Raw genomic sequence first — 21,111 nt, forward strand, 5'->3', positions numbered from 1 at the left:
GCAGCCTTTTCAGCCACCGTTCCGTCCATCGGCTCTTGCGACAGGGCTGAGACCTACCCTGACGAACCGATAGCGCACACCCGACAACCGGTCCATCCGCTTTGCGTGTGGTTACGCCGGTCACGTAGCACGTTATTGCCCTTGCGGACAGCAGGCTCCCATTTCTTAGCCTGTTGCTGGCCAGCTTAGCCATTCTTATCACGACGAACCGTCGTCTATGCCACCGCCGTCTCGCCCAGGCCCATCTCCTTGAAGATCGCCGTGTCCACGACGCCGTTCCCTGTCCTTCTTGCGACCAAGTTCAGCTGCTCATGAGCGAGAAAACTAGTCGTCGCAGTCCCAGATGGGAGGACTGCGACGCTATCGCAATGGGAAACTCTCGGAGCCACCCCTCGAATGTCATTGACGTGCTTCTGGACGGTGTTCGTGCATCGGCTCTTATTGACACTGGAGCTTCCGTATCAGTTATGGACGGAAAACTTTGCCGCTGACTTCGAAAAGTGACGACGCCACTTTCTGGGTTGTCCCTCCTACTGCTAGTTCACATCGTATTCATGCTACAGCAGGGTAGACAGCTCGCGTTGTCAGTCAAGACCTTTTGTATATTGCCCAGTTCATCGTCATTCCAGCATGCTCTCATGACGTCAACCTCAGATGACACTTTCTCTCCGCCACCACACCGTCATCCATTGTACGTCGGCTGTAATTGATCTTTCACCCTTCTCGCACTTGACGCCAGAAGTGAGTTCCTCGAAACTGAACAAGATTCTCATGAAAGACGATACAAGAGTGCCTCCAAACTTGACGACGGCTGTATCGGTCTATTGCGCTGGTTTCTCCAACACAATTGCACTAGTTTCGCAATCCCACCACGCTTGTAGCAGGAAAGGGTTGCTACTACCTTTCGCGACCACGCAAGTCACCCAGGGCAACGCGCTATTTTTTTAACCCACGCGTCCCCGTACACTGACACCTTGCTTCGAGGGGAATGTCTCAGTATAGTGAAACCAGTCGACGACGCGCAAGTCCTGGACGTACCCGATGACTCGCGCTATCCCAGTTCCCGTACCATCAATGCTGTTTTCACTTCTGATCCGTCATGTGCTGATGTATTTGGCCCCTTCATTGCTGACAACCTGATGGCGGCACAGCGTTCTCAGCTTCTGGACCTGTTGTAAGAATATTGTTCATCTTTCGATGTCGGACGAAGTTCTCTCGGTCACACGTCCGCTGTTACGCATCACGTCGACACTGGTACCCATCTACCCTCACGGCAACGTCCATATCGCGTGTCACCAGCTGGACGTCAGGTAATTAATGAGCAGGTTGAGGATATGCTCCAACGCGACGTTATTCGGCCCTCGGACAGCCCATGGGCGTCTCCTGTTCTTGTTGCGAGAAAGGACAATTCTGTGCGGTTCTGTGCGGACTACAGACGGCTCGATAAGGTACCTCGCAAGGATGTATATCCACTGCCGCGCATCAATGATGCGATTGACAGCCTTTACGGAGCCGAATCTTTTTCTTCTCTCGATGTGCGCTCGGCGTAATGGCAAGTACCCATGGCTGACGACGCTCGGCCGACAACCACCTTCGTCACACCCGACGGCTTGACCGAGTTCAACGTCATGCCGTTTGGTCAATGTAATGCACCTGCGACCTTTGAGCGCATGACGGACACCATTCTGTGCAACTTGGAATGGTACACGTGCTTGTGTCACCTAAACGATGTCGCTGTCTTCGCTATGGATTTCTCCACGCATCTTCAACGTTTTAAAGAAGCTTTCGCACGTGTGAGTGATGCCGGCTTGCAACTAAATCTGAGGAAGTGCCGCTTTGCAGCACGGCAACTCACCATCCAAAGGTACGTCGTGTCCAAGGATGGAATTCTTCCTGATCCGGCCAAGCTTCGGGCCGTGGCCAAATTCCACAAACCCGCGTTCGTCAAAGAACTGCGTTTGTTCATGGGCCTGTGCTCATACTTTCGACGCTTCATACGAAACTTCGCCACGATTATATATTACCGCTCACGAAGCTCGTTGGAAGTAACGGGCCCCTCAACTCATGGTCATCCGAGTGCGACGACGCGTTCGCAAAGCTCCGCCATTTGTTGACGTCTCCTTCGATATGTATAGACCACTTCCTCGGACGTCGGCTCGTAACCACTGGGTCATTGTTGCCATAGACCACTTAACGCGATACGCCGAAACCACCGCTCTCCCTGCGGCTACTGCGTGCGATGTTCCGTCCTTCCTGCTACATTAATTCATACTGCGCCACGGACCACACCAAGTGATTCTCAGCGATCAAGGCCGTGTCTTCCGCCCCGCCGCGGTGGTCTAGTGGCTAAGGTACTCGGCTGCTGACCCGCAGGTCGCGGGTTCGAATCCCGGCTGCGGCGGCTGCATTTCCGATGGAGGCGGAAATGGTGTAGGCCCGTGTGCTCAGATTTGGGCGCACGTTAAAGAACCCCAGGTGGTCAAAATTTCCGGAGCCCTCCACTACGGCATCTCTCATAATCATATGGTGGTTTTGGGACGTTAAGCCCCACATATCAATCAATCAAGGCCGTGTCTTGTTGTCGGAAGTCGTCGAAGCCATTCTGACGGAGTGGCATTCTTTCCGCCGCAAAACTACTGCTTACCACCCGCAGACGAATGGCCTCACCGAATGCTTTAACCGCACCCTCGGTGACATGCTTTCGATGTACGTCGCCGCCAACCACACGAATTGAGATAATATACTGCCCTTCATGACTTCCGCCTACAACACTGCCCCTCAGGTCACGACCGGATTCCACTTTTTTTTTTGCTGTACGGAAGGCACTTGTTGCACACCATGGACACAATACTCCCGTACATGCCAATTCCATCTGACTGTGCACCCATTTCTGAGACAGCCAGGCTTGCTGAAGAGTGTCGCGAGCTTGCCAAGACTTTTACGACGCATGAGCAAGAGCGGCAGCAGAGTATTCGTGATAGCTGCACCACTTCTAAGCCCGCATTCCTTCCTGGTGCGCTTGAATGGCTCTCTATCCCGACCACTGTTGCAGGCCTCTCTTTCAAAATACTTCTAAAATACGAAGGCCCCCACCGTGTCATCGAGCACACATCTCCGGTCAACTGTCTGATCGAACCTGCCGAACAATCTTCGGATATGCGCTGCCACGGGCACGACATCGTCTACGTGGAGCGCCTGAAGGCTCATTATGACCCGCTCATAGTAACAAGCGGTTAGGTCGCCAAGTGGCTCCCTTTTCAACCCCGGGGTGTTTGTAGCGAAGCCTCCGAACTCTGAAATGGGTCGAACTCTTGAGTACCTTCTAGTGGGGCTACCAACAAGGACGCCGCTCGTGCTGTGAGTCCGTGCTTGGCCGTGTCTAGCACCATAGCGCATGATCACTGGTATTCAGCTAATAAACGCCTTAAGATGGTTTGCTTTAGCTCGTGCCTGGTTCTCTTGCGCCCACTGTAATGTTTTCTCCAGACGATCTCTGAGATCCAGCGCATATCAATATGTTGTCTTAACCTCTCGGCTTTGATTGTCTCCGGTCCATAATTGTTTAAGTATACTGAGAGGTCCTCGAACATTTGTATCATAGATCAGCTCAAAAAGCGAAAATGCCAAGCTGGCTTGCGGGACTTCCCTGTGAGCAAACAGGAGTGGCGCTTAGCCGGTCCCATGACTTGAATTCATCTTGGCACAATCTACGTAACATTTGCTTTGGTGTGCCAATTAATTTCTCCACAAAACCATTACAAATGTGATCTTTTCCTTCCCACGGACAACGTATCTCCACGGTTCAATCATAACATTAAAGTCAAAGTTCCCTTATGCCGCACCAACACTTGTTGCGCTTCTTTTCTGCCACAAACAAGCCGTGAATAGAACTACCTTCCTGCCTCCATCGCTGTGATCAAAGAACCTGCCACCTTGAAAGCCTCAGTTATTAGGATATTGTTCAACCACTCCTCTCTGTAATGCCTTCGGGCCCTGAGAGTATGCAAATAAATAAGGAAATAAATAAATAGGATGTGGAGTTGAGATGCTTAATCGCCAAGTCATTGACCTCTCCCATCAGCTCTGATGTGAAGCATGATGCCTGATCACACGGTACTTTGCACGGGAACCCGATCCTAAAAAAGACATCTACACCAGTCCCTCGGCTACTGTAGCCGAATTGATGGATGGCAGGGCTTATGCATCTGGGCATCTACTAGCGAAATCCACTAGTGTTAGTATGTATCGGTTAGCCATGTGAGATATTGGCTTCAAGGGCCCGATAATATCCACTGCCACTCTTTCGAATGGGGTATGTATTAAAGGCATTCGAGATAGTGGGGCCTTGCCAACTTTGCCCTTGGCGTAGGTTCGTTGGCATGCGTCACAACAGCGCACTTATCTTCTCACTGCCACTTGAACTCCTCGCCAATCAAAGTATTGTAGGAGACGATCAATCGTTCCTTTTATTCCTTGATGCCCCGGCATTGGGGTTTCGTGCGCCATAGTAAGCACTTGTCTACGCAATCTTTGGGGTACTATTACTTGTTCGATCACCTTACCAGATGGTAGGTAATTATGGCGGTACAGAAGCACTTTTTTACCTCGAGCGAGTAGGACTCTGATCTTACCTGTAGCTCTTGACATACTTTAATTCTGTAAGAACCTAGAGTCTTGTCCTCTTTTTGAGTGGCACTAAAACTTTTCGGATTGTCTTCAAGGTGGGTACATCAAACTTAGATGAGATTAGTCGTTGCTCACAGATTTTGATACCAACCACCGAATACTTCAAGAAATCATCTTCAATATCTGCTCCTTTTGCACTTGCGATGTAGGTTGGTACCGGTAAAACTTTCCCAGAATACTTTCCTCCCCCTTGTTATCGGGGTCATGGAGTTCGCGTAAACCTGGTACATTTTCGACCATATTGTCGTATAGTGGGTTTGTCCTGCCTTTGACAATAGGTGCACCAGAAAAACAAAGTGAAATACTTTCAGACTTCGCCTCAAAAACGGTGGTGCTACTGCCATCGGCTAAGAATGGCGTAGCGGTAGTAGTTATCAGGGCTTCGTCAGGTACCAAAAAACGACGCACCACCAGCGTACTGCTACCCTTGTCTCGCAACACTGAGATTGTTTGGCCAAAGATTTTACCCTGTCCTCGACGTTGTCGTTGTTGTTCAGGTGACCCGGCACATGCACTCGGTCATTTTTTTAGTTTCGCGCACTTTTCTAACATTCACGTAATGCGCACCATCGCACAATGGCATCACAACGCGACAAGGTTGTTATACATCCAGGGCTGGTTTCAGCAGTGAGACCTAGCTGCTGATACGTTGCGAGCCCGCCGCGCTGATTCCTCGGTTTCTGAGGTGTTTATGCGACAATGCAGTAACAAACAGTGTTCACCACGTGAGATCCCAGCGAAGAGAAAGAAAGCGCACGTGCCAAGAGTGGTGCGCACCGGCTTGAGTGGTGACGTGCAATCTAGCGAACATTGCATTATTCAACGAACCGCCGATGATGATGATAATGATCTGAGGCTGATTCCTTTGTATCGGGCGGGCCACATTAATCCGCCCTAGCCAGAAAAAAACGCACTTAAAAAGTGAATAGACAAAAACACTCCACAGGCGTACACACCCTGTATCTGCATGCCTTCAATTTTCTCCACATAAATCACTACCCCTCTGTCACGCGCCATAGTTCTGCATAGTTCCCCGTACCAACCAATCCATCGCCTGCGGCTGGCCCCAGGTAATTTTTGTAAACAAACCCCAGAGCCTCGGGCAGTGCGGTGCCCTTTCGTTTCTCATTGACGTGGGCCAAAACACGTACACCGTAGCACTAGATGGACGGACGGACGGACGGACGGACGGACGGATGGACGGACGGACGGATGGATGGATGGATGGATGGAGGGATGTATATGGCTGTACCCTTTAGATCGGGCGGTGGCTAGGGCCACCAAGCTGTAATACTTAATAAACCAAAAACTAGATTTAGTTTTTTTTTCCTTTGAATAGTGAGGTTGGGGATTCGTACTTTGCAGTGAAGGGTTTATTTTCACTCGTGCCTTGACTTTAGCCACCAATCAGATAACCTCCTTCCAGTTAATTCTACCCGCTTAACGTCTAATTTGCCCTCCCTGTTCCTAAACCCCAGTGCTTTGAAAAACTCTGCGCCATCATCCTGAACAATAGGGTGAAGCCCTTTACAGAACATTATCAAGTGTTCGGCAGTTTCTTCATCCTCTCCACACGCACTGCATACGATGTCTACCCCTTCGTATTTGGCCCAATATGTCTTGGTTCGCAATACTCCTGTGCTGGCCTCCCACAGTAGAGAACTACCCTGAGTATTATCATAGATCCTTTCCTTGGCGATTTCCTGCCTAAAAGTTCGATAGATCTCTAGTGTGGACTTCTTAATTATGCCAATTCTCCACATATCGGTCTCAGCTTCCTTCACCTTCTTTTTAACCGATAATTATTTTTGGTTTGGCCCCCTGCTCTTTTGCAAGTAATTACTAGTCAATTTTCTGGTTCGCTTCCTCCATTTTGCATCGACATTCTTCATGTACAAGTAGCTGAATACCTTTCTAGCCCAACGCTCCCGCCCCATTTCTCTCAATCGCTTCTCATATTTTATCTTGCGGCTAGCTTCCCTGCCCTCAACTGATGACCATCCCATATCACCTCGTACTCCCTGATTTGGTGTATTTCCGTGAGCTCCTAAGGCAAGCCTACCTATTCCACGTTGCTTAATTTCTAATCTTGGTTGAACTTCTGATCTCATGCACTAGACCGCATTGCCGAACGTCAGATCAGGAACCATGACTCCTTTCCATATTTCTCTCACAACATCATACCTATTGTAATTCCACAGTGCCCTGTTTTTTCATTACCGCTGCATTCCTGTTACCTTTAGTCGTCACGTATGTTTCGTGTTCCCTTAGGTACTCGGCCCCATTGCTTATCCATACGCCCAGATAATTGTATTTATCTGTTATCTCTAGCGTGACCTCCTGTATTCTAAGCGCACTACCTTCATTGTCATTAAAAATCATGACTGCTGATTTTTCCTTACTGAATCTGAATTCTAACCTATCTCCCTCATTACCGCAGGTGTCCAGCAATCTCTGCAAATCTTCCTTGTTGTCGACCATTAGCACTATATCATCTGCGTACATCAATGCTGGTAGTGCCTGTTCAACGAGTTTTCCTTGTTTGACAAAAAAGAGGTTGAAGCCCAGTCCACTTCTCTCTAATTTGGCATCTGATCCTTGTAAGTACATCATGAATAACAAGGGTGACAGACGAAACCCTTGCCTAAGCCCCCGTTTTACCTCTGCAGGCTTTGATACCTGATTTTCCCACTATAATACGGCCTTGTTACCTTTATAAATTTCCTTTAAAAGATTGGTGACTCCTTTTTTCAAACCTAGTGTGTCTAGTATTTCCCACAAGTCCTCTTGAACCACGCTATCGTACGCTCCCTTGATATCTAAAAATGCTAGCTACAGGGGTCTGTGTTCCTTTTCTACTGTTTCGATGCACTGCGTCAGTGATAACAGATTGTCTTCCAACCTCATGTGTTTCCGGAACCCATTCTGCAGTTCTTCCAGCACCCCCTAACCCTCTATCCATGCCTGCAGTCTTTCCTTTATAATCTGCATCGCCAGCCTGTAGACCACTGATGTCGCTGTTATAGGACGTTAGTTATGCCAGCTTTGTCCCCTTTTTCTTTATAGGTCACGCTCATCCTGCTAAGTTTCCATCCATCAGGGACTTCACCATCGATTATTATTTCGCCTACTGCCTATCTCAAATCCTGCTTAGATTTCGGACCTAATGTCTTTATCAGCATAACTGGTATGCCATCTGGGCCTGTTGATGTAATACTAGGAACCCTTTTCTCAGCCCTTTCCCACTGTCGTTGTGAAAAAGGAGCCATTGCGCCACTTGATTCATCCTTGTCTATCGTGGTGCATAAAGCACTTCTATGTTTAAAATTTTTGTCACCCTTGTCCTTTTATATTTAATAGCTTCGTCCCCTTCTAGCCTAGTACCTTGAGCTGTAGCAGAGCTGTAGCTGTAGCTGTAGCTGTAGCTGTAGCTGTAGCTGTAGCACCTTGAGCCTAGAGCAGAGGTTTTAAACCTCTGCTGTAGGCTCGTCTCATTTCTTAGGGAGTTTAGATGATTCCAAAATTTTGCAGCTGCCTTTCTATCATTTTTGTGTACTTCTGCCAGCCACTGAGCTCCCTTGCTTCTAATCTTTTCATTGATCAGAAAAAATGCAATCCTTCTACAGCTTAGAAAGATTTCTCATTTTCTTTCAACATCATCTGTCGCTTCACCCCGCTGCTTAGCATGTCTGTGCTCCCTAGAGGCTTCCTGGCGTTTCGCTATGGCTCTCCTAACCTCCTCACCTCAGTAACTTTTGGGTTTGTGTCCTCTTTTCTAGGGTGACTTGTCACGTGCCTTAGCAAGCTCTAGCTCAAACAGTCTAATTAGATTCGTGTATATCTACACTGTTTTATTATCCTCAGTGATTACTTTCTCAATTTGTCTAGTGGCTAATTCAATTTGCCTTTCTGAATAAAAATTTTCCTGTAGTTGCTCATCTTGTCTTCTTCCCACTTTTACTGCTCTTCCAAAATTCAGCTTGATACGTTTGTGATCACTTCCCAGACTTCTGTGGCCACGCTTCGAGTGGCGTAGCGCCATCTAGTACGCATTTCTGAAAATCAACGGAGAAGTCAACACGCCGCCGCCCGAGAACGCGAGAGCATAAGAAGCTTGTAAAGCAAGCTCCTGAAAGTACACATTCGCTCCTATTGATACATCGTTCTGGGTAGTGGATGTTTACGAAGCTTAGGTACAGAAAGGAAAAACCAACAAGGGCTTACTTCGAGTCACCGTTTATGGAAAGCGAAGAAAAATAGAAAGTTTTCATTTTTTAAAGCGCTGATACTGGAATTTCCCTTCAAAGGAATCACCTCTCAGTGCTTTTTTTCTTGCTGTTTTGTCTATCACTTTCATTTCAATAGCTATGAATGATTCAGCCTTGCACAAATGATACTACGCACCAGCCCTGGCCTTACTGCAAACTACACTTTTATTTATTGTCATTTCTATTGAATTAGGCTAAATACAAGTAGCACTTCCGTTTTATATTATAGATTTGTTGGATTATGCTTTCAAAGCATTTGTTATGCCTTTCTTACGTTATCTTAGTATATATATTACTGAGCTTCAAAGCTTGATATTACTTGGAGTCTGAACCACACCACACATTAATGTTCTGAATGTCTCTAAGCTTCATCTCAGGCCTATACTTGTTGCGTCTTAGTTACATACATTACTGCAGTGCTTAACAATCAGGCTTCGTCCGTACGCAGGGATGTTCGCAGCAATGCCGAGCAGGTTAAGGAGCAAGTGTATGGCAAGAGCGAAAAGCAGGGGATACCCTAGGCATGGCAGTGGGGTAAAAATTATAAATTCTTGAACCATGGTGTTGGGTCTGGAGCTGATATTTTGACAAGTGAACTTGTCTTTTTTTTTTTCAAGGCTGCCACAAGTCCGCTTGTCGAAGCGTCCGCTCCGGCACCCAGCCCTCGTTCTCTGATTTCTAATCGAATGCTTGTATGTTCCCTTGTTGCCTTTCTTCAGGAACAGTTTTGAAATAATCAGACATACGGCGAGGGTAAAGCCTATTGAAGAGACAGAGTATCGACTTTCGAGGCAAGCAGTGAGTGAGACGAAGGAGCAAAGCAACGTGGCATAGGTTTAATGCTGCTTTGCGAAACCATGGTCTTCTTCGCCGAGCCTTGCACAACATTGCTTAGGCTTTCCTGCAGTCATTGGTGTTTGCGAGAGCAAGGCCACGCCTTGTTTTGTTTCCCTATAGCTATAAAATTATCTCCAGCGACATCAATTCTTTTGTCTTTGTATTTTTTAAATGGTAATCATGAACAGCAGTGGTCCCAGATAGCGTACTTGTTTCCATTCTTGGCAGATTTCGCTAATAGCCTGCCCCTAACTTCGGCCAGCGCCAACAATTTCTAATCCGTTGTATATGCATAAATGCATGGGCAGTTTTGCCTTAACCAACGGATGTCAAAATATCCCAAGAAATTACTTGGCTTATGACACCCCAAGCCACCCAATCTCTACAAGTGTTATTCGTAAAGTCAATCCAGAACAGGCATGTGGTACGACACACCGAGCCCAGCGGAAATGTTGGAAGCGCTCTGAATGCACTATAAGGAACAAAACGAGCGGCATATTTCCGACTCGCTGTGCTCCCACCAGCTGCTGTAACTGTGGGGCAGCACATAAAAATATGGCAGTGGCACGTAGGATGTGATCAAGTGTCAGTTTTGAGGTGACTTACATTTATTGCGCTGACGATTATGTGCGCGCCACTCAGACTCGGCAGGTAATCGAAGCTGTCTTTGTTGCGCTGCATCAGACCGCAGTGGGTGCAGGCGATACGAGACTCGGTTGCCGCGTACAGCATAAGTGTCGCGTCACCAGCTGCTCGCTGTTCCACCACCTGTGTGTGTCAAGATAGACGATGAGAAGAAATTGCTACAGTAATCCGTCGTAGGATGAATATTGAACGAAACTGTAAGATGAGTGAGGTGGTGCTTCCACAGCACATACTTAACGGTTGGCAGCATATAGAACAAATAACAAGCATTCGCGAGCATCTAGTCACCTTTGACCAACAATAGTTTGCAGTAAAATTCAGAGGACAGGCCAATTGCCCAACGCTAAACTAATAAGCTGTGGTAGTATTTAAAAAAAGGCCACAGTTTCCGCACGCATTGCTACGAATTTTTGTAAGCATAGATACGCATTGCTGTGAAGGCGCCCATTTTTCTACGCGGAAGTAGTCCTGACAGCTTTCCGGGAATTCATAACGCTCGCGTCACGAGTAACGTAGCCGGTGGCATTGCACATCAATTGCGCTTGGAATCAACAACAGCCAATAGGACAGGGTGAATGTTCCCTTCATTTTGGACGATAAGATTATGTATGAATTATAACACAGCGCGGAGTTGAAGCTGCGGCCTTAAATGCCCCGATCGAGAACGTTTGTAACCTTACAATATGCACCTGCTGTTTTTATTTCGCTAGAAACTCAATGTTCCACCAGAAAAGTTACACCGCACAGATGAGGGAAGCTCGTTCACAGGAAGTTGTATGGTGTTGCTATCTATCAACTTATGTATATTTCTATTCACATCAGGTGCCCCGCCCCGGTGGTCTAGTGGCTGAGGAACTCGGCTGCTGACCCGCAGGTCACGGGATCAAATCCCGGCTGTGGCGGCTGCATTTCCGATGGAGGTGGAAATGTTGTAGGCCCGTGTACTAAGATTTGGGTGCACGTTAAAGAACCCCAGGTGGTTGAAATTTCTGGGGTTCTTTAATTTCTCCACAACGGCGTCCCCCATAATCATATGGTGGTTTTGGGACGTTAAACCCCACCAATCAATCAATGTTTCGCATCAGGTGCACGTAAGAGTTCAAGTAAACGCCCTCTATTACTAGAACGTGTGCTTCTGCTGCTGACTTCATCTGGCTTGACAATAACGGACATTATCTAAAGTGGAACTGCATTTCTAGAAAACACGGGCTTCAGTTTCACTGCTTAGACCACATCCCCTTCATTTCGGTGGGTTCGAAATACAGAGAGCACCCTTGTACACTTTCGTCGCCTGAACAGAAAGAGAGTGATTTACACAAATTGGAGTCCAGTTTAATGAAACCCTGTGGTTCAAAAAAGTCTGAAGTTGCTCATCTTACAGTTCTCTCTAGCTTCTAATTTTACTATAATGATAACAGTTGGGGTTTAACGTCGCATAGACTCGACATGATTGTGAAAGGTGCCCTACTGGAGGGGTTTGCATATTTCGATTACCTAAAGTTTCATAACGTCCAGCTGAATGAAAGCACAAGGGTATTGGCACCTCGCCTTTATGGCAATCAGTCGCCGTGGTCACGGCTCATTACCGAGATGTTCCTGATGTTCCTACCAGTAGTTACTACCAGACAGCTGCAGCAGGTGTAGTCACACCCTTGGTTTGGCACGTCAAACCCCTCTCATTCTCGTTCCTCCTATTTTGATGTCTTTATTTGCTTGCTGGTCGCAGCAGTCGTCATGCATGTTGTTTGCATCGCATAATCACATGGGAGCATTCTATAAGGTAACATACCTGCGAGCCCAGACCAAACAAAAGTTACGAATCTCTGAAATGTGTGTACGAATATAAATTCTGCATCGATGTGCTCAGCTGATAATGGCGTAATGATTTTCTTTCAGGCAAGTTGAATGATGAAATTCTCACAGTGAGGCTCCGAGGCACGTCAGGTCGACGGAAGCCAATGTTGAGGGCACGGCAGCAGCTGAGGGAGCGGAACGGCACCAGTGGTGCGATGAACTTCTCTAACGTGCAGTTTTCCGGAAGGGCCAAGTGACACAGGGCACCAATCTGTGCTTTTAAAGGAGACTGTCACCCAGAAAAAGATATAAAACACAACCGTTAGCAGTCTGAAAAACTAATGCAGGTGCTTGTCCTCTAATTCTCTCTCTCACATGCACACTCACAGACACAAACACACTCATACGTACACACGGACTTCAGAACTACCTGCAGGGTGTCCCAAAAAGGAACCATGTAAATAATTCACTGGAAGAGCTTATTGCCTCAGAAGTTCAACGCCGCAAAAATAATGAGAAGCCGTCCGATACCAGTCAGGTTATAAAAATTTGTCACACGGTGCAATCGCATTCTCTCTTCTTTCGCCCCGACGAAAGCACTGGAAGCTAACTAAGCAGAGAGGGATGGAAGGGGCAAAGCGAAAACGTCACGCGCACCTGGTGACCTTGAGAACCTTTTTTTTTTCTTCGTATACGTAGCTTTCCCAGTGCGATCGCGCGCGCACGCGTGTACAAGTGATGGCCTCCCTCGGCGAGCTCTGTAACTACCGAGCGGGCATTGTTCAAATCAGCCAATCTCTGATATAGGGGTATTGTACATGTGATTTTTGAGCATCTTCGATGATTTGTTGAGGGAAGAGAAGGCAATTTCAGCTGACTCTGATAGTTTGTTGTGAATACCAGGCCGTGTGCTGCACTATAACATTTGGCTCGCGTTTTCTCGGGAGTCTCTAGTACCGATCGGCATCGTTTTCGGCCGTACTCAAGAAGTGTTGGAGGGCCCTTTAAAAAGCTTTGAATGTTGTATATTGGAGAGTATACAAGTAACAACTTCCGGAAACCTTTCATTTTCTCAGTGAAACACATCATCTTATTTGCCTTAAAATTTTGCCTGACTCTATCTTCGTATGAGTGGGCGGAAGCTAATCTAATATCTGTGGTATCTTCTGTCAAAATGTAAGCAGTTGATCCCACGGACGACTACGTATGGGGTTTTTCTATATTTCGAGGTTTCTGTTACTAGCGGAAATCACACCTCTTCCCACAGGACTGTTGTAGGACAACGCCAACGAGGGATAGGTGGTGGAGGAAAAGACAGAAAGCCGGGGAGGTCAACAGAAAGCGTGCCAGGGTTGCTGCCCTGCACTGCGGGAAAAGGATGAAACCCTTACAAGACAGGAGATAAGCGAAGCAGGTACTATTTGAGTACACGCGCAGTTGTTCCTTACGCTCATTCAAGCAATCGCTCAACGCTTTTGATCTTGAACAAAGTAGCAATGCGACTATACGAGGTATAAATGTAGGTACACCCACAACTCACTGTTGATGCCCTAAGTGCGAAGTAACCTGTCTTGGGGTCATGCACGTTTAAGAAGCAAGTCTTACTGTACATCTACAAAGCATGTTCCCTTGCCTCTATCGTATAGAGACGTATTGTGCTGTACTATGCACCTCTACGCCATGCATTGAATTTCCGGCAACTACTACATTGCTTGAGACATGATGCGGTTAGATGTGTTTTCGCATGGTTGTGATGACAAGTAACGCAGAGTTCAAGATGATTACTACTGAAACACTGGAATGATTACTGGATGATCTAGTGCAGGACAACGTCGGTAACATTCAAAGACAAGTAATAGCAGTGAGTGCAGGCGTCCATTGTCGATAAATTGATCTTCAGTAAAACAGGTGCGTTTATGGGCATTCGTGATCTGACACCTCAGCGTTTTCGCTGGTGATTGCATGACCTAAATAGTATACAATGTTTTTCGCATCGCTCACGTGATGCACGAGAATCGTCGATCACATTTGAGGCGTTTATTTTTTTTTTTCTAAGGCAGCCGAATTCAGAAAGCGAAGCTGAGCGTATTTTTCACACAAATGTAAACACGCCTCAGTGCAGCTCTTCGATTCTCCACTTCTGGCTACTTGCGGGCTGCCAGAGGCCACCAGAGCACGTTTTTTTTTTTTTTTCGGGTTGCTCTACCCCCTTCCCATTGGGGTCCTTCTGGTTGGCTTTTTTTTTTTTTTTCGGGTAACGTGGTTCTGGTGGCACACGAGGAGTCCATGGGTCACCAGAGGCGTCCAAGACAATTTAGTCGTGTGAGCTCTCTGGAAGGTTTCGGGTTAGCATTCGCCAGAAAATAGACGATACCTGCTTGGCACCTTGTTTGTAATGACTTGAGGAATAGCAATGCGGCGCTTGGGAACTACGCCTTCGCTTGTCATTACGCCTGGCGTTATCATCTAAAGCCTGTTCCGACGTGTGAACTGAGGCAATTATGAGTGGCGGCGAGCATTTGAAACTAATGTTTATCCCTGTTGTGGTGTTTTCGTGAACAATGCAGCGAACTGTTGCCTATCAACTGCATCGTCCGCATGCTTCGAAAGTTACGTACACGCTCGTATGCAAGCATGAAGGCAATTTACAAGTTTATTCTTTGTTGTAGTCTGCCTTTGGTGCAGCGCAGGATGTCACATCTGCTTTCTGTAAACTTTGTGAAGACGATCGTGGTCGACGTAGGTTTTTCGCTCCATAGTATGTTTGCGTGCGTGTACCCCTTCCGGACTGGGCTATTTTAAGCATGTTTTATATGTTGATAGAATGACCCGGTTGAATAATAGTGATCGTGACAGTGTTTTTTTTTTCGTTTTGTCTGTGATGCTCGTCGGTCGTAAACGGCATGCGGGTGTACTTCGGCCTACGGGTCCACATATGTGTGCATGGTATTATGTCAAGCTAGAACACGTACACATAAAATACAGATATGAATTTTGGAATAAATTCATCCTTTCGTTGTATACTTTATCGTTGGCTGTCTTTTTTTGTTATAATCTCGGGCAGTGTGTACGGCTATAACCTAGTAGTTCAAATGAAAGTTGAACTCCATGAGAATTCATGAAGTGCCACATAGGACTGAGAAGGAGGTCCAGGCGACATGTGTCTAAACATGATAAAGATGTGTCACACAGAAGTTTATTTGGAGATAAAAAGTGCATTTGTGGTACTAATACCACCACGTCTCTAAAGATGAGACAAAGCGCAAGCTGGTGAACGAGTGTGCGCGATGTAGTACGCGATAGCTGAACAGGTATATCTTCGAGCTCTTTTGAACGGACACGATCACCATCACAAAAATTTGCGTTGTGTCGTTCCCGAAGGTTATATCTTATGCAGACCTGAGCTTATTAAGCCATTAGTGGCGTGCCACCTCACCTTGCATTGTTGTGGAGGCGCCATGTGCTAGCTCGTTGTTTTGTTTCCAGACGGGAGGAGTTGCGCGTAATATTCCGACTGTACAAGCTCATATCTCAAATACCTGCGCTTTAGGATATCACTTCAGCTCTCAGGCAACACTATACCAACGTATTTCCAAGTGGGTAGTGCACTAAAACACGCGCAGAATGGCAAGCAGATTAAAACGATCCTCGCGTTTCTCACACGCAAATAACAGAAGATACGTACTCAATAGCTTTAAAGGAGCCGAATTCAGAATACGAAGCTGAGCGTATGTTTTACACAAATTTAAACGTAAATAGGCGTCTCAGTTGTTACTTCACTGTGCCTGAAAAGCGCCCTCTTTTCGCAAACGGATACTGTGAAACCAATGCAGTTACTTTAGCGCGCCCGGTAATTACAACAGAATTGTTCTGGTGAAGCTAAAGGCCAGCCAAGATGTATGGTCCTCCCCACAACGAGATAAAAGTGCGCGAGTGAGCATCCAGTAGCTTTACCTGCACCCCGTCCTCTCCGCGAGGAGAAGTACGCGTGGGAGACGAGAGTGCGCGCCACCGCGCGCTCGTTGCACCATCTTGCCGGCATTGCTGAAAACGCGATTGTCCTCCCCCCAAGATTACCATCACCAGTGGTAAGTGGTAGATATAAATAGATTGCCGTTTGCACGGTGAACGATGGGCTGCTCCGTGGCTCAGTGGTTGACGCCTTACAGGCTAGTTTCAAAGGTTGCAATTTTAATTTCACGCACTAGAGCCTTCTTCTAAAATTTGTTCTCTCGCGTATTTATATATATAGAAACTTATACATATGCGATGACCGACAGTGACGTGCGCGTCGACACCGGCGGCAAAGTCCAGCCAAGAGTATAATTGCTACCACAATAAAAGCCAAGGCGCACTCGCAGCAAAGTTTTGTCTGCTGTGATGGCGACAGTGATGTTTACGGTAACGTTGGCTGACCCACCAGTCCATTTCGCAATCGATGGGTAGGTTCTGGTTGTCTTCGAATCCCCACATACGTGACCATGAACATATTTCCTGTCCCGATTAGAACTAGGTGGCAGACCCTCTGTCTACGTCTGCCTGCCATAGAGCTGCTGAAGAATTGCCAGAGGTCTCAAGAAATAACAGATCCCCTGTACACTCCAATTTTAGAACATCCGTGATCAAACTTCGGCAATCGATGACTGCGACATGAACGCCAAAGAACAGTTTCGAAACAACAAAGCGCCAGGTTGCACACGATTTTTAACTAAACTAGGTGACATCTATTAGGCCACCACTGCTTCAGAAATAGCGACCAAAAAAAAACCTAAATGGCTGCATCAAATCTGTTTCCATGGTACAGGAGTTGCCTTGCAGGATTAGGAATATTCGTCGAGCGAGTCGGTGCGCAGTAATGGCCATGTCATGGTTAAGATAAACTTGAATGTCAAAAGCAATAGGCGACTGTAGCACTTCTTTCTGCCTCGTTGGGTTTTTTTTTCTGGGTTTGCACATCAGTATTTTAGGAAGACCGACAACTAGGCATGTTGGTATAAAATAATTCGACTGAGACACCATTTCAGTAGTTTAAATTCATTGTAGTGTCATTGAAGCGCACAGTAAAGTAGCACACTTTTTAAATGGACCCTTCTTGTCTCCGTTGTCCCTGTAAGAAGTGCGCTACTTCGCTATCCAGTATGACGATCTGTCACCAACCAGCTTGGCTCTAAACTTTATTTCATTTCATTTCAGTACCTTGTCATTTCTTCTATTCTAGATGGTATACTTGAAATGGGAATTGAGTGGATTGTTGATATTGGAAAACGCGGTTTTATTTGATGGCAAAACGTGGGACTTACTCAAACACCTCCTCAATGAAACCAACACCCACACAAATCAGCGTCATTCGTTCGTGAAGATATTTCATCAGGCTAAACGGACAATGTCATCGGAAGATGTTGTCGAAACCTCGTGGACAAATATCTCCTGCTTCCCACGGGCCCTGTCACCCCTCACCATGATTACTCTGGCAGCGACAACACCAACTTAGACGCCAACTTTTCAATTGAAGTGCGCCGAGCTCTCCATGAGCTCAATGGCCGCTCAGCCTCTGGCCCCGACGGCATCACCAACAAGCTTGTAGCGAGAGAGGAAGACGGGACGGCGGCCAACGTGGTCGTGTCGTTCTCTCGCCGCTTTATTCCACGCCTCAAACGGAGCCGCGGTCGCTGTCCACGTCCGACACACCAAGTGCCTAGCTTGTTCTAATCCTCGCGCAGCTCGAGCTAGCATCAGCTGCGCGAGAGGCGTGGCACGGTGATTGAGAAATTATGATGGTGATGATGGCACTACAAGCTCCTACGCAACATGTACGATTCCTCCGTCACTTACCTCACCGACACTATCAACGAAATATGGAAAAAGGGTGAGATACCCGATGCCTGGAAACTAGCTCACACGGTTCTCATACACAAACCGGGAAAGACGCCGAGCCTAGATAACCTACGCCCCATATCTCTCACGTCGTGCGTGGGCAAAGTGGCTGAGCACGTCGTCCTCAACAGGGTTGGTCGATACCTCGAAGATACTGACTGCATTCCGCACCACATGATTGGCTTCCGACCAGGGTTATCGACTCAAGACGCCATTTTACACCTAAAGCGTCAAATTCCGGATCGTGGAAACACTCGGGACACTCGTACAATCCTCCGTCTCGCTTTGCAAAAGGCCTTCGACACAATAATGCACTCGTAAATCTTGAATGCGATCGCAGCCCTCAGCCTAGGTCATCGATTTTAATACTTTATCCGCTCTTTTCTCACTCGACGCAGAGCCGTCCTCCACGTAGGAGACCTAGTGTCGGAAGAAGTGGAGCTCGGACAGCGGGGCACTCCTCAGGGATCCGTCCTCTCGCCCACGCTCTTCAAATTCGTGATGATCGGGCTTTCCGAACGACTTTCGAAAATCGATGGGCTAAATCACACAATCTCTGCGGAAGATGTAACAATATGGTGCTCCACAGAGTCGGATAGCTTCATTGAGTCCGCCCTGCAAGAGGCTATCAACACCGCCGAGTCCTACCTTGACCACACCGGTATCAGGTGCTCACCCGCGAAGTCGGAAATGTTGATATATTTGCCCAAACGCCGGGGTGCCAAGCCCAAAGGGTGGAAACCTCCGGCGGAACGCAATATCACCCTCCACACCAGAGATGTTCGTACAGTACCCAGGGTAGACACCATCAAGGTCCTCAGCATGATCATTCAGTCCCGCGGAACCAACACCCAAACAGTACACAAGCTCAGGACTAAGACTGAGAATGCCATACGACTCGTACTTAGAGTAGCAAACCGGCACCATGGCCTCAAAGAAGACAGCCTTCTACGTCTCGTACACGCGTTTGTTTTGTGCCATTTTACCTACGTTGCCGCTATACACAAATGGCTACGTGCTGAGCGCGACCAACTCAATGCGCTTATTCGCAAGGTGGTCAAACGAGCGCTTGGCCTCCCTATCACCACTCCAACGTACAAACTCCTTGAGCTTGGCATACATAACACGCTAGAAGAGATCGCCGAAGCTCTGTAACGCGTGCGATTGACCCGACTCACCACCACCAAGGCGGACCGCCATATTCTGCGCGAGCTCGGCTTCTTCTCCTCGAGGGCCAGGGACCCCCTTAGAGTTTACTCTAATTCCTCGTGAAATCCGCGACCTTATCACGATCGCTCCCATTCCGCGAAATGTACACCCCGAATACAACAGGGGCAGGCGCCTTGCGCGGGCGACCGCGATCCTCAAGCGCATAGACATGGAAGCGGACAACGTCTCGTTCATGGACGCCGCTGCCTATCACAACAACCGAGTCTTCGCTGTGGTCGCGGTATCATCCACGCAGCAGACTCTTAACTCTACCACAATCCTCACCCGAAACCCCGAAGTAGCGGAGCAAGTAGCTATAGCTATAGCTATGCTCAACAGCAAACAGGAATTCATCTACAGCGACTCCAGGCCAGCCATCAAAGCCTTCGAACGCGGAGTAATCTCCGACCAGGCGTTACGTATCCTGCGCAAAGCGAACCCGAGTGCCCTGAAGCACCACGCTGTCATTTGGTTCCCCGCCCATCTCGGGCAGCTGCCGGGTGCCCTATCCAACCTCAACGAGATCGCCTATCATGCAGCGCGCGCACTTACCGACCGCACCGCCATAGAGCAACCCCATCTTGCTGAGTTAGATACCAATCGGGATGCACCCATTACGTACATTGACATACGTACATTGACATTACGTACATTGACGAGAGTAACCGGGGAACGTGAAGTTATAGCCAAGTGATACAAGCTCGCGTCGCAGAGCTATTTCGTACCGTAATCTATACAGGCCCAGGTTGTGAAGTTTTGCGTGGCTCATTGAGAGCCGTGCTTCGCATGCCCAAGGAGCAATGACGTTACGCGGCGCACAGCTGACGCGCCAGAAAAGTCGTGGAAGCTCCTGGAGTGACATGTCACTAGTGGGCTGGTGCTTGACTAGCGTGAGCTTGACCGCTAGTTTATGCGTACCTCCATCCTTCTGTCCATCTATCAGCTTTCCACTCATTTTTCTGTCTGTCTGTCTGTCTGTCTGTCTGTCTGTCTGTCTGTCTGTCTGTCTGTCTGTCTGTCTGTCTGTCTGTCTGTCTGTCCTTCCAACCATCCGCCTATTGCTGGCGCTACGTATATCCTTGCATAAGCGACCTAATGCACTGCTATTTTGGGGGGGGGGGGGGATGAATAGATGCTATGAAGGAAGCCGACGCTTGGGCTAAAGCTGCCATCTGGAGGTGTGTTGAGACAAAACTGCACCTAGTTTATTGAAAATACGCCGAATGGGATGGGGACAGAGACACTATGCGCCGAAACAGTTAATCGTGAATGTCACGGTCAAGACGAGTTACTCCCTTTTACGAAGAGCACCCACAGAAAACAGAGTTAGATAAAAAAAGGTGCCTATGTAAAGCCTCCTGATCAAGCTTTAGTGACGCAGTGGTGAAGGTGCCTGGAGTCTGTAATGTGGCACTGTGAGGTAGTGGGTTCAACTCCCACTGACGGAAATTTTTAAAGACGACAATCTGTCTTGGGATACTTCACCGCAGAGTTTTTTATCTGTCTGCATTTTTATATGTCTGTGTATCACACAATTCAGCCACTTTGCTGATGTCTAACCACGGCACTGCCAGATGGCGTGCACATCTCGCGCAGGGCCTCTTCTGTTTCATCAAATCCAACCAAAAGCGGCCTGAAGTGAAAAGTGAATGAAGTGGCTACTCTGCAACGCCCCCGCTCCCCCCCGGCGCTCCTTAACAAAACTCCTGGTTACGCCACGAACATGCAAAGCCAGTTTTGCGATTGTGAAACGAGACACTTCCACAACTCTCGGATAGTAAACTTGGCAGAACAGTCA

The sequence above is a fragment of the Rhipicephalus microplus genome, chromosome 6 (genome assembly GCF_043290135.1).
Source record: "Rhipicephalus microplus isolate Deutch F79 chromosome 6, USDA_Rmic, whole genome shotgun sequence".
NCBI lineage: Eukaryota > Metazoa > Arthropoda > Arachnida > Ixodida > Ixodidae > Rhipicephalus > Rhipicephalus microplus.